The sequence below is a fragment of the Mauremys mutica genome, chromosome 1 (assembly GCF_020497125.1).
Source record: "Mauremys mutica isolate MM-2020 ecotype Southern chromosome 1, ASM2049712v1, whole genome shotgun sequence".
In the NCBI taxonomy this organism is placed as follows: Eukaryota; Metazoa; Chordata; order Testudines; family Geoemydidae; genus Mauremys; species Mauremys mutica.
This window is the reverse complement of record NC_059072.1, coordinates 65,842,078-65,854,947: the sequence shown is the minus strand read 5'-3', so window position 1 is coordinate 65,854,947 and position 12,870 is coordinate 65,842,078. Positions and strand designations below refer to the sequence as shown.

Sequence of the window (12,870 nt, the reverse complement as noted above, 5' to 3'; positions counted from 1 at the left end):
TAGTCTCTAAAGGCCAAATTCAAAGCCCATTGAAGTCAGTGGAAAAACTCCCATTGACTTTAACTTAACAGTGTTTGGACGAGACCTTAAATTCATTGATCTTCCAAAGTTATGGAACATTTAACAAAGCTGATATTCTAAAATAGGTCTATTTCTGGTTTGATCCAAAATTTAAGCAAAAGTTAGTATATTTAATAATGACTGGTCTAAAAATATTCTCTACTTCTTTTGTCCTCCCCCTGCTCCTAACTGCAGAATTCTATCTCAGTTAACAAATTGGCTTATATTCAAATATAAATGTGACTTTTTTTTACTCTTACCGGCTTCAGAATCCAACTCTAAGTAACCCAATGGGCCAAAAGCATTCCTGATGTAACTCCACTGAAATAACTTGAAATCACTGGAGCTCCATTAGGATTTAATAAGGCACATTTTTGTTCGTTTTAGTGCCCAGCTTGATCAGCAGAACAAAATGTAGAACCTGGTCAGCAGAATTTATTTTATACCCTCATTAGGGTGATTTTTTCCTTGGTTAATTCTTAGCTTTCCTTGTAGTTAAGATCTGCATTGCCATATATCTCCTCTGGCTGGGAGAGATAGTCCCATCAGACATAATCCAGAGGAGACATGTGGGTGTCGAGAATAAGGGCATATATTGTTATTTTTTAGGGTTAGTAAAATATTTTGGGAAAATTGTTTGTGAACAGTTTTCACAAAAATGAATCCTTTTTTGGTCAAAATTTCAATATGTTATATAAAAACTTCAATATTTTGACCAACTTTATAGTCAATCAAAAACAGGATGATTTTTATGAAGATGTTTGCCAAGAATTTAGTCAATTTTTTAGTTGAAATTTAAAATTTCAGTGACAAAATTTATTAAAACATAATCTAAATTTGGAAAGCTCTACTATTTTTCCAGTGTTTATATGACACTTTGGGACCATTGTTCCAGGATTTGGTCCATGATCTGGTTTTTGAAGGTTTCAAGACTTTTTCACATTGTATTATAATCAATGAAAATAATTCTTCCTTCTCCCTCCAGGTACAATGTGATTAGATGTTGCAGACCCAGCAATTTTTTTTTAAATCAAGCTGGGTTGCTGAGGGGTGCACTTTAAACACTGGTTTACCAAAACTGTTATTCCCAGATTATGATAGCCCCTCCCCCTTTTTTCAGGCCGCTTGAAATACTTGTTAATACCATGTGCCTATTGTGTTTTATTTCTTTTATTTGATGATGATGTTTCTACTTTGTTATATTTCTTGGCTTTGTATTATTTACAAAACTAAGTAAGTACGTAAATAAATAAATATAATGCTAGCCTTCCAGTTCTTCTTCCAAGCGGACTAACACACATTTCACATGGCTTCAGGCATGAAAGAACCATGAACACCAAAATGTTCTGAGATTATCAACAGTGGCCTGTCACCCTGGTGTCAAGAAGGTAAAGCAGGAGATTGGAATGTTCTACACATTCCAATTTGCTATTGATTTCAATAGGAGAAGGTGCTGGCACCTTGTTTACTTCATGAGCGGTTGGCAAGTATTACTGGGCCTGGTTTTCTAATATTAGTAAAAGCCTGATATTTAATGTAGAATTAATCATATTCAACACAAAATATAGGCCCAAATCCTCAGCTGCAAATGAGGAAAGTATAAATACAGCTGAGGAGGGTGTGGATGGATTCAAAGGTATCTTCAAGCTGGGTGAGGATTTTACATCACCTTTGCATTACACTGACTCTGTGGCAGAGGTGCATCAGGAGAATCTCCTTGTGTAACCTGCAGTGGCCTGAAGGCTGTTCTAACTTGTGCCCATTGCTAATGGTCCCAAGGTGCTATTACAATATCCAAGGATTGCTAGGATGAAGGGAAGCCCTGGCCATGCCCCTTTGCCAGGGCCATGCTCCCTACATCAGCCACAGGGAAAGGAATAGCGTAGGAGCTGTTACACTGGATCTGTATCATCTGTGCTGGGGTGATAAAAGCTGTACTGGCTTTAAAGCTGCTTTATGCCAGCAGAAAAGAATCTGGGCCATGATCTTGATCACATAACCTAAAATTAAACTCATCTTTAAAAAAATGTGTTGTGTTTTTATTTTTTGCTTCTCAGTATTGCTTTAAAGATTTATTTGATCCTGCTTTTCTTAACTATTCTTGCTATCTTCTACATAATTCTCTTTTCATTAAAAAGAACCAATTGACTTGCATGGCACCTTTGACTAAGAACTGCAAGACTGATTCCAAAATGAACACGTTAGCTGCAGTAATTTATTATTTTTTTCTCTAATGCATATACTGTAATTTATTCCAGACTCTATTATATTTAATTCCATTATTTTATAATATAGTAAACTTTCTCCCTTTTCTTTTTCTATATCTTTTATTTTGTCTCCCTTTCATTTCAATGCAGCAATTTGAAGAAAAGCTTTCAAGTTAGCTCAGGAGTGTGGTTTTGTGATATAATCAGCTTTAAGAGAATTTTAAAGTTCTGCTATAACCTCCATAAAACTGAAACCTATTCTCTGAAATCACCACTTGATCTTATTTTATTCATTTATGCCCACTTCGTGGCAGAAAACAAAAAGGGACTCTAGCTACTTTTTGAAGACACCCTTGTCAAACACCACTTTATTCCAGAGTCTTCCTACGTAGTATAGAGTTCCAGGAAAGAGTAGAGCCTCTAATTTATAAGCCAATTTGTAAATTATTCTCATAAAACAAAACACTTTATTTTTTACTTTTACTTTGTGGATTTAGTGCTGGAGTGAAAGCCCTGAAAATGGAAGCCTTCCATTTACAGAATACGATTTGTGGCAGTTAAAACTTCGCCATGATGCCCCACCTCCTGGCATATGTTTCAGACCAGTTCTAGGGATAAGCAAATACTTTAATTCTCATGACCATTCTATCCTTGACTTCTATGATTAAACTGCTAATTAGTGATGCTCATATAGATAGTTTGTGTGATCTGGACACTTATCCACTAGAAAATGAATGGAAACCACCAATCTTATTTTACAGAGGATTCTGGGTAGTAACAACTTTCAATCAGTACTAACTTCTAAAGAGTAACCTAGAGGTAAAAAACGCCATGTGCCATATGTAATATGTAATGTATGCAAATCAACATTTATGGAAAATAAATCCTGACAAACTATCTTTTTTGGATGAAATTACAAGTATGATTGATAAAGGTAATCTTGCTGATGTAATGCACTAGAAATTCTGTAAGGCAGTCGACATGGTACTGCATGACATTTTGATAACAAAACCAGAAAGTTATAAAATTAACATGGCATCACATTAAGTGTATTAAAAACTGAATAATTGATAGGACTCAAAACTGATTGTAAATGGGGAATCATCTTCAAACAGATGTGTTTCTAGTGGGGTGCCACAGAGATCAGTTCTGGGCACCATGCTATTTAGCATTTTTATTAATGACCTGGAAGATAATACAAACTTTATCAATGACAATTTTGTTATGACACAAAAATTGGGGGAGTGGTAAATAACGAAGAGGATAGGTCATTGATACAGAGGGGTATCAAGAGCCAGCCAGCAGAAATTGTGGGGGACCTGCCATTTCTTGAAAGGTTAGTTTAAAATGTGTTAAGTGCTGAATGTCCCTTGTTTGGCACAATCAACTCATAAAATACATTTAGGTTATCTGTCATAAAATATCTGCAGTTCACTTCCTAAGGTTCACAGAACTGCCAAAATCCTGCCTCCCTTATATGTATAATCACACAGTATACATGCAATCATACAAAATAGTACATATGTACACATAGAAAAATGTGCAGTTTAAACATAAACAATATACAATTCAATTTATTCACACGAATTTGTTGGAAGAACAGAATACATAAAGGTAAACCAATTAATGCATGTTTTTTCTGTTTTTCTGTATATTTTTATTGTATCCTGATTTTGGTGGTTTTCCATTGTCAGCCATTTTCAGCCACAATCTCTAAAAAAAATTCTCTCCAGATGAATAAGGTCTCATTAGATTATGTCTGCCTTCTCATGAAGTTTCATAAATCCTTCAAAAATTATGGGTATCTGAGGAAATTTCCTTTAGCAAAGAAAAGTCTTGAGGTATCATTTTCTTTTCCCTTGTCTATAGGGGAAAAAAATAGAAAAAGATGGAAAATCTCTTGGATGACGGGTGTGGATGGAGGAGGTAGAATACTTCTGGGAGGAGGAGGAGGGCATCATAAGATCTCTGGAGAAGAGGAATATTTCTCCAGGGTTTTAGGTGGAAAAATTTGGGGTAGGAGAAACAGGGAGGCAGCTGGTCTCTAGGAAGGAGAAGGAAAGGGAAGTTCATTATAGAACAGTGTATTTTTAATACATATCCACAGTGAAATTCATGTAACTTCCTCCACTTACCTACAGGTTTTACAAAAAAAAATGTGCAGTTTTTGAGTAACAAATTTTCTTAGAACTTGCTAAAATTTTCTATGGATATTTTCAGTGGCTCTACTGTGCTCTTACTGTGGATGTATGTCCAAAGACACACTATGATGTGCTGTGGGAATCTAACTCTGAATATTCTCACTTCTATATGATTAAAGCCTCAACTTTTACAATGTATTAACATACAGTATTTTAAAAAAATTTAACATACAGATGAAATTGGGACACAGGAAACATCTGAATGCCTCTGATTACCTCAGGGCAACTGCACCTTCCTGGAGTTGCTCAGCTGCTAGCATTAATGGTCTTTATAATGACAAAAGCAGCATTAGATAAAAATCATTCAGAAGAAATATCTCTAATTGTTTGAGCATACAAGCGTAATTGGCCTCACACAGCAGCTGTGGTTAGGTGTGGTTTATGGATATCATCAAGAAATATTGATGTATATGCTACATATGGATGATATATGGATATAATCAAGAAGTATACACTAGGTGCTGTGTCATGCTCTCATTTTAATTGACAATGACTTTATCACTTATCCACTCTCTGTATTTACAAATCTTGATTAAACCACAATACTTCAATGTCAATATATGCACAGAGATTTTATAGAATGTAAGTGTAACCTACTATTTTCTGTTTGAATAGTTCATCCACAGACTATAAAGGGCACTCATTTATAAACAAGAGTTGGTTAGTGCCAGCTGCCCATAGGAGACATTGAGAATATGTAATATAGTAGAAACTGTTTAATGAAGACATCCCAGTAGATGGCTTCTCATCCTGACTAAGCAGCCTTTATGAATAAGCAATCTTCCTCAGACCCACTGTCCTAGGTGAGGTCTAGCCCTGTTGTGGTTGGACCCAGATGGGAGAAGCTTTCAGGCTCTACACGGCCACTATGAAGCTTCTAAGGGACTGGAATGGAGCTGCCTCTGTCTACGCGGTGCTTACAAGCTCTGTAGAAGACCCTATAGACATGTTTTGCAAATGGTATGCGTACTTCCACCTTTTCATGTTCTCTGTATGTATAAATATCTTCTGTCTGCATGTTCCATTCTATGCATCTGAAGAAGTGAGCTGTAGACCATGAAAGTTTATGCTGAAATAAATTTGTTAGTTTCTAAGATGCCACAAGTACTCCTGTTCTTTTTTCTCAGCCCTCAGAGGTCCTAAAAGTGCCTCTGCTTCCCCCTTATACAGTTGAGTAGAATGAGAGAGTCTGGGCTTGTATATGTTTTTCTAGAGTAGAAAAACAAAAATATTTTTGCTTCAACATTTGTGGCTCATTGTGAGGTTAATTTTTTCCCTCAGAGCATTCATAAATCTACTCTAGAAAAACATATACAAGCCCAGACTCTCTCATTCTACTCAACTCCCATCTTGACACCACACTCTTCCCAGCTCAAACACTGAGCTCTGTAGAAGTTTTATTCTGGGCTTCCACTACTAGAATGAAGTCGGGATACAAATTCCCTAGTCCCACTGTAGGCTACCAGACTTGCGGGACCGCTGTCACAATGGGGAGTGACAGAATATTCCAAGAGTAAGAAAGAAACAGGTCATAGTTACTTAAACAGAGAAAGAGGTGATATTAAAAATTAACTCAACAGTTCTCAAACTGTGGTACATGTACATGGTTGCAATCGGGTAATATGTGGATTGGTTAAAGGTATTGTATAATAATCCACTATAACTACAATAGTTAAAATTACAGAGATGGTATGCTAAGTACTTTTGAGATTCTGACACACTTGGTCTTAAAGTCTGAAATCACTGAATTAACTCTTTTTTAAACTTCTGTATCAATGCACAGTTGTCAGTTTAACCAGTACTAATATTAAATGTGACAGATATTCCTAGCTACATAACAATTAAGGACCCAGTCCTGAATTCCTCACCACAACTCTCACAATTTTGAGTATGCAAGACATTGGAATCTTCAGTTCACAGTTCTCACAAAAGTCCTTGAACAAAACCTATTCCTCAAGTTTTGATCCAGTTCTGGTAACAGCCAGAAGTGTAACTTCAGAGGAGCTATGCCAGTTTATACCAGCTGAGGATCTGACCCATTTTTTTTCTTATCAGCAATGAAGAGCAGTAAATGCATAGATAAGGCCAGAAGGGACCACTGTGGTCATCTCATCTGACCTTCTGCATTACACAGACCATAGAACTAGCCTGGTGTTTGAACTAGAGCAGGTCTTTTAGAAAAATATCCAATTTTGATTTAAAAATTTCCACTGATGGGGAATCCACCAAAACCCGTGGTAATTTGTTCCAATGGTTATTTACCCTCACTGTTAGAAATGTGTACCTTATTTCCAGTCTGAATTTGTCTAGCTTCAACTTCCAGCCATTGGATCTTGCTATAGCTTTGTCTGCTAGATTGAATAGCCTGCTATTAAATATTTGTTACCCATGTAGGTACTACAGACTATGATCAAGTCACCCCTTAACGTTCTCTTTGTTAAACTGAATAGATTGAGCATCTTGAGCCTATCACTATCTGGTATGTTTTCCAATCTAATAATTCTGATGGCTCGTCTTTGAACCCTCTCCAATTTAACAACATCCTTCTTGAAATGTGAACATTAGAACTGGACACAGTATTCCAGTAACAGTCACGCTAATGCCAAACACAGAGGTAACATAACCGCCCTACTTTTATTCGATATTCCCGTTTATACATCCAAGGATTGCATTAACTCTTTTGGTCACAGCATTGCACTGGGAGCTCATGTTCATCTGATTATCCACCTTGAACCCCAAGTCTTTTCTCAGAGTCACAGCTTCCCAAGATAGAGTCAACCATCCTGCAAGTGTGGCCTGTATTCTTTGTTCCTAGATGCTTACATTTACATTTAGCTATATTAAAATACATATTGTTTGCTTGTGCCTAGTTTACCATGCGATCCAGATTGCTTTGTATCTGTGATTTGTCCTCTTCATTATTTACTACTCCCCAATTTTTGTCTCTTCTGCAGATTTGATAAGTTATGACTTTATGTTTTCTTCTAGGTCATTGATAAAAATATTTTATAGTGTAGGGCCAAGAAGCAATCCTTTCAAGACCCCATTAGAAAGACACCTGCTTGATGATGATTTTCTGTTTACAGTTACATTTTGAGAACTGTCAGTCAGTTTTTTAATCCATTTAATTTGTGCCACATTAATATTGTATCATTTGACTTTTTTAATCAAAATGTCATGTGGTACTATGTCAAATAACTTACAGAAATCTTTTGTATCAAATCTACTACCTTTATCAACCCAACATGTAATACCTTAAAATTAAATTAGTTTGACAGGATCTGTTTTCCATGAATCCATGTTGATTGGTATTAATTATATTATCTTCCCTTAATTTTTTATTAATTGAGTCCCATATCAGTCATTCCATTATTTTTCCTGGGATCAGTGTCAGGCTGACAGGCCTATAATTACCCGAGTTGTCCTGTTTGCCCTTTTTAAATATTGGCTCAACATTAGCTTTCTTCCAGTCTTCTGGAACTCCTGCAGGTACTTTTGCACTTTCACCCTCCTTCAGTTCCTGCACTGCGTAAAGCTTGGCTGCACCTATTGTGGGATTTAGACTCTGATCTGGTAAAGGGATTGCCTGCATGTATTCCTTTTCAGGACTGAAACATTACTTTATAAATGCAGTGCAGGAAATTGATTTCCCCTGTGTTTGTACAACAACATGTACACCTGGAGTGCTCTGTAAATAAAAAGTACCAAAGAACAGATAACCTCAGAAATGCCTTATTTTCCATCGTAATCAGACATCTTTAAAATCCTTGTAAACATTAACTTATTATTATTATTCTGCAGATGTGTTTTGCATTGCTGTCTTACAGAACTCATTTCTAGCTGAATTTCTTTCAAAAAGCTAAGGGTAATTTGGAGATCGTTTTAGGCATGTTGCCCATTGTCCAGTACATCTTGAAAACAGTCCTCCAAGGGTCTGAGCAGGTTTGTCATTAAGAGATAATTGGAGTGTAAAATGATATAGTGATAGAATTGTAAGAGCTTAGGAAAAAAATTGTGTGTTGACAGACTAAATTAAGCTCTTAGTTATTCAAAATGTTAAATTGTTTCTCTTCCAAAGAGATGATCTTACTGCAACCCTTTCCACATGCCTTTTTAAAATACAGTTATGGACTTAGTGGTACCATCTTAGCACAGTCTTAAGAAGTGGGCATACAGAGCCACATCCCTTTGATAGGCTAGCTCTTTGAGAGAGAGAGAGAGAGAGTGTACCTGAATTATTAGTCTTCCTAGAGCCTCCCACTGTACAGGGGGAGTGTGCAGGCTGAACAAACCTTTAATATGGTTTAGCCTGTTTCCTCAATGTAGTAAAGGGGTTGGGGCATGGTCCTGCTTCCTTTCTCTTTCCTCAGATACACAGAGAAAGGGCAATACTTGTGCTTCATCGCGTCAGGGAATGCTGTTGTCTTTGGTCACTGCACAGGGTTGTTCCTTGTGCCCTCCACCAACATACCAGAGAAGAGTCAGGAAATTTAGCCCTGTAGTATTATATTTAACTCATCTTTCATGCATAGGTGTAGTTTGACTTCTATATTTGGGGGTGGGGAGGGTGGGGGACGGACAGCTCCAGTCAGGACAATGAGGCCATGTGTGTGGAGGGGCAAATTTTGTACCTGCCCCAGGCTTATAGTTTGGGAGGGGGGCAATACCCCCCTGCCCCACTTCAAACTTCACCCATGCTTTTGTGTAGCATCTTTCATACAAACTATCTCAAAATACTCATCACAGTTAAATAGCTTTTGGGAAGCCAGGAAAAAATTCTGGGTCCTTTAGAAAGATATAGGCCAAACTGTGCCTCTCAGGATAGTGATTTCAATGGGAGTTGTATCATGAATCTGGGGGAAGGGGCATGAAATTAGCCTTTAAGGTAGAAATGTTAGACAGATTTCATATTACAATTTTCTTATTTCTTTCTGAAATGCAAATGGTATGTTAATATAAGCCCTTGTTCAAGTTAGCATTTCCATGATTTCTATCCGTGTTAATTACATATTTTAGGGGGGCTGTGTGAAAGTTAGAGAAGGCCATCCCTTATATTTCCCTTGGTAACATTAAAAGGCTAGCTTACCCCTGATGTGTTTGCTCTTCCACATGAACCTGGCTATTCACTTTCAAAGAGTGTCAAACTTTTTCTTGGGATCAGAAGAGATAAAAGAAGACGGAGTACAATGTCCAGCTCATCGCCTGAGTCTGTTGACCTTCAAGACATGTTGCAAAAGTCATCTATTTAGCTGGGCCTTTTTTGGAGGAGGTGGACTGAGTGGGGAAGGTTTAGTCACATGATTTGTGTGGTGATCTCTTTGGAGAGTGTTTTTAAGAATTATTTGCCTTTTTAATGTTATTTTTGTAGCACTTACAGACTGATAGCTGCTGAGTTAAAATAAATACAAATTTTGATTGGCTCAGTTTTTCTTGCAAGAGGGCTCTATTGTATCTTGTAGCCACAGGCCTGCACTGGGCCTCCCAGATATACCTGCGTGTGCATGGAGAGTGTATCGGTTGTCCCACACTTCAACAGGGAGCAGCATGTGCTTCCCTCTGCAGCTGGCCAGGTCTGTGGGTTGTTGCAGAGGAGGGAGAGGAAAGGGATATAGGAATTGTCATGCTAGATTATCCTCTTGTATTCTGTGTTTTATGAGAATGATGCATGAAACCCCAAAATGAAACTCCATTATGCAATAATGTGCCTAATGAAAAAGTTTTTTCATAACCCCTATCAGGGCCACCCAGGGGAGGGAGGGCAAGTGGGGCAATTTGCCCCAGGATCCGGGCCCTGCAGGGGCCCCCAAGAGCGTTTTTCGGGGCCCCTGGAGCACGGTCCTTCACTCGCTCTGGGGGCCCCGGAAAAGTCTCACGGGGCCCGGGCCCCCAGAGCTTCTTCCGCTCCGGGTCTTCGGGGGCAATTCGGCGGCAGGGGGTCCTTCCGCTCTGGGACCCACCACCGAAGTGCCCCGAAGACCCGCGGCAGGGGGTCCTTCTACCCCAGGACCCACCGCCGAAGTGCCGGGTCTTCGGTGGCAATTTGGCAGCGGGGGCCCCCCGCCGCTGAAGACCCCAGGGCCCCTGAATCTTCTGGGGGGCCCTGACCCCTATGAATTGGAGGCTGTTTTACAGCAAGGAGTCATAGTCCTGTCTCCATTCTATACCTTTTGGCAAGGCTAGTGATGCTACTTTCTCAGTCTTTGGCCAGATCCACAAAGGCATTTAGGCTCCTAACTCTCATGGATTTCAGTGGGAGTTAAGTGCCTACAGACCTTTGTAGGTCTGGGCCTTTGTGCTCAGGTAAGTGCAAAGAGTGACTGTGTTTAGCCTCTGCACAGGGTAGAGGTTCTTCCTTAGTGTCCACTGGCAGCTGGCCATGTAACATTATCAGTGCTTAGATACGTATGATGGTGAGGGATGCACTAGAAAGTCCACAGATGGATGGATAGATAGAAATAGAGAATAAATATGATTTGGGTTCATTAACTTTAAATTCCAAATAGCTACTCCAAATTCCAAATGCCTGAGTATTTATTCCAGGCAGAAAGGTTATGGAGTCTGGGACATAGCATGATGGTATCAGAGTATATTGAGATTCTATCACGAATCTACCTTAATCCCTTAGAAAATTATCTCTGACCTAATTTTTACAGCCAGTGATTCTTATGGTTACAGCAAATAATAAGGGTGACCTTGGGCATTCCTGTTACCTCACTCTCTCTTTCTCTCTCTCTCTCTCATGTAAATTATTCTAATCTTAGGCCATTTACTTGTTTTTATGAAAAGATAAAGTCATAGATCAGTCCTAGTCAGCTGATACATTTCTGCACATTCATATCTGACAGTATTGCAAATAGGTAAATATTTCCAACATATGCTGATTGCTTTTCCGCATCAATTGCCAGTATAAAAGTTGACGGCTGGATCATCATTATTTGGAAATGCTATCTAATGGTCTCTGATGTTATATAAGCTGTATCATCTCATTGTAAATCCCACTTGTTCTGAGCATTATCTGCTTTGTTGGAGCTTCTAATCTTTCTTACCAACATCTTTCTGAACATGTTGTAATCCAGATTTAGTAGGGAAATACTGTTGGTTGCTAGCAGTGGGTCTTTGGTTTTGATATTATCAAGATTGTGGCCCTTTGCCACGTTGTGGGGAATTGTCTGTTTGTTAACATATAGGTTATTGCTGCTTGGTACAATGGGACTAAAGTGTCCGAGAGTCTTATAAATTGTCTTCTCTAGCTGTCTGGCTGCTGGTGCCTTATTATTTTTTAGTGACTTGATAGATTCTATCATAGTCTCCTTTGTTATTAGGTCTCTTATACTGTTGATTGAGTTAGAGGAATCCCATCTGTAATGGGTGGTACAGAACTTTCAGGACTCAAAAGGTGGCACATATTGCCATAGTTTCCTTTCATTCCAGTTTTCCTAACAAAGGGAAGCAACTGTCTACCTGGGAGTTGGGAATCTAGGACACAGAGGAGTTTCCTCAGAAACTCGAAGGCAGGAGAGTTGGACACATCTACTCCAGGAAGGGGGCTGTTATAATAATGGAGAAAAAAATACAGACGTCTGGAATGGGGAGTGGTTGTTAGTTTAATTTGTTTTAAACTTGTTTTGGATAAACAGTCGGAAGCACTGTAGGCTTTTAGGAAGGGACTTTACTTTGTGTTTGCTCTAAAATAAATAACCTGGCCTCTTTCCCAAAGGAGGTTTTACTTCTGTGCCAGAAAAGGGGCTTCTGCTATTTGTGTGATGGTCTGTGGAACTGGGCTCTGTTATATCATCTAAATACAATGGCTGCAGTTAGAAAGGAAACATCTTATTGATCACACTATTATTATTATCTGTACTATCGTAGCATCAAGAGGCCCCAGCTGGATCCCCATTGTGCTAGTTGTTGTAAAAACCTGGTGCAAAATGGCATTCCCTGCCTCAAGAAAGACATACTTCTTTCAAGAAAAGGAGGAAATCTAATATTCTTGTTCTTGACATGACTGTTGGTGAATATAGTACAGAGACCTGCAGGAATAACAGATTTATTTGAGCATAGGCTTTTGTGGGTAAAAAACCTCACTTCTTCAGATGTAGCCCACTCTCAATAATATATGAGGAGGTGTCAATTCCAGGAGAGGCAAAGCTGCTTTTGTAATGATATTTTGTATGTGATGGCCAGTGGTGTTCTGTTATTTTCCTTGTTGGGCCTGTCCTGTAGTAGGTGACTTCTGGGTACCCGTCTCGATCCAGGAGGAGTTGTTTTTGTGGATACAGACTAACATGGGTAACCCCGATACTTAAGAGCAGGATATTGCTTGTAATCTGTCTTTCTACGTATTCATATTAATAAGTGTCTTGTCTCTGACTTTTTCCCAAGTAGGTAAATTGAAGCAGAAA

General features: G+C 38.7%; 1 long non-coding RNA gene across 1 annotated transcript in view; it reads right to left on the bottom strand.

Annotated features, from left to right (window-relative positions):
- Window positions 1-3,825: 3,825 nt before the first annotated feature.
- LOC123362002 overlaps window positions 3,826-12,870 on the bottom strand; it is a 56,584-nt gene continuing 47,539 nt past the window's right edge. The window contains exon 4 of the long non-coding RNA XR_006576311.1: window positions 3,826-4,311. This is a non-coding gene — a long non-coding RNA (uncharacterized LOC123362002). The remainder of the gene's footprint in view (window positions 4,312-12,870) is intronic.